Below are 1,547 nucleotides of genomic sequence, written 5' to 3' on the forward strand. Positions count from 1 at the left end.
GAAGGTTTTGATACAGAAAGCTGCATCGCGATCTTTCTTTCCTTTTTTCACCAATGACTTCAATTTTCGTAACAGCTTGGATATTAGCCAGAATCACAAGGTCGAGTTCTGCATGTGACAGTTCCAGGCAATTGTTTAGATTTGACAACACGACTTCCTCCAAAAACTGATGGCAACACGGACCACCTTTCACCCCACGAGAGCACACGCATCCATCTCGTAAAAACCTTTTTACATTGGCGATTATTTCCTCATTTCTGAGCACGTCTTGATCGCATTCTGCCATGATAACATGAGTTGAACTGATTGTTGCGTTACGTGTCACATGATTTTTTTCTTTTGGGCTATGCAAATTTCGCAAGGAATGTGGGAACTCATGCGTTAATGATGCGAATACAAGATTTTGATGTTCGCATTTTTCCCAAGCGATCTCTCCAGGGTGATGAAAAAATTGTAATCTTCTTCGCAAATGAAAAATAAATATTTCTCACCATTAATCCGTTGGATACGTTTTTTTAAAAATAATTCTTTGGAATTTCAATGCTTTCAATGCCAATGGTTTGTGGCTGTTTTGGTTGCCAATTTTGATCACTTATGACTACCTTGTTAAACAAAATAATTATTTTCATTTGAGTTAGCAGTTGACTGCTGACCTTTACGAGCTTCTAAACTCGCGAAATTATGTAGGCATCCACATATTGACATTGAAAGGGAATTAAATTTTCTCAATCTCATTGTTGTTCGTAGCCATGATGCCAAGATGCCCGTTTGATTTGTTACTCGTTGTGGTGTCTCGGTTCTTCTTAGCATAGTTTTGCGCTTTTCGTTTTTAAGGTCAGGTTTCGTCCAAACGACTATAATTTTTAAGAGCCGTTTGCGTTAACCCCTGAAATTGACCCACTCATGCAAAATTCTTTTGAAGCCATGTAAAATTTTCGACCACTCGTGTGGGATTTCTGAGAACACGTTTGGTCCTGCAGTGCCACTCGTTCACTCGACTTTTCAAGCTGTGAGCAACCCGTGAGGGCGCCATGTGAAAAACCCGTTTCCCGGAAAGTCGTTAGTGTATGTTTTCCCGTGAGAGGTCACAAATTAGGAGACGTATTCACTGTGATGGAAGGCAACATTGCACAAAGACTGTCGAGCATCAAGGAGCGACTAGAATCCTTGGACACTGCGGTAAGTTGTTATAAAAAAATGACCTATCACTACTGTGCGTAGCAAGTGTTCACGCAGGCTATGTCACTAAATGCTGCAAGTGCTTTTTTGTATTCCAACCTACCAGGAGAGGGGTCAGTCCGTTCTTATCCATACTTTATCAGCGGTTATTCATCAAAACCATAGGTTTCGGAATCCAGATCTTTGCTTGATAGCAAATATGGCAGACTTTGCACTATAAGAAACGAAACTTATAAGAATTTTAGAGAGTTTTTGGAGAATTTTAGACCTTTTCTTTGGGAAATTCCGGAACGAATTTTACACTTATGTCCAGAAATGCACACAATAACAAAATTGGCAAAATAACAAAATATCGCCGACAATTTGAC

The 1,547-nt window shown here is 39.7% G+C and overlaps 1 pseudogene; it reads right to left on the reverse strand.

Annotated features, from left to right (window-relative positions):
* LOC138020447 (uncharacterized) overlaps window positions 1-286 on the reverse strand; it is a 1,734-nt pseudogene extending 1,448 nt beyond the window's left edge.
* Window positions 287-1,547: the final 1,261 nt, after the last annotated feature.

This window comes from Montipora capricornis, chromosome 10 (genome assembly GCF_036669925.1).
Source record: "Montipora capricornis isolate CH-2021 chromosome 10, ASM3666992v2, whole genome shotgun sequence".
Classification (NCBI taxonomy): Eukaryota; Metazoa; Cnidaria; class Anthozoa; order Scleractinia; family Acroporidae; genus Montipora; species Montipora capricornis.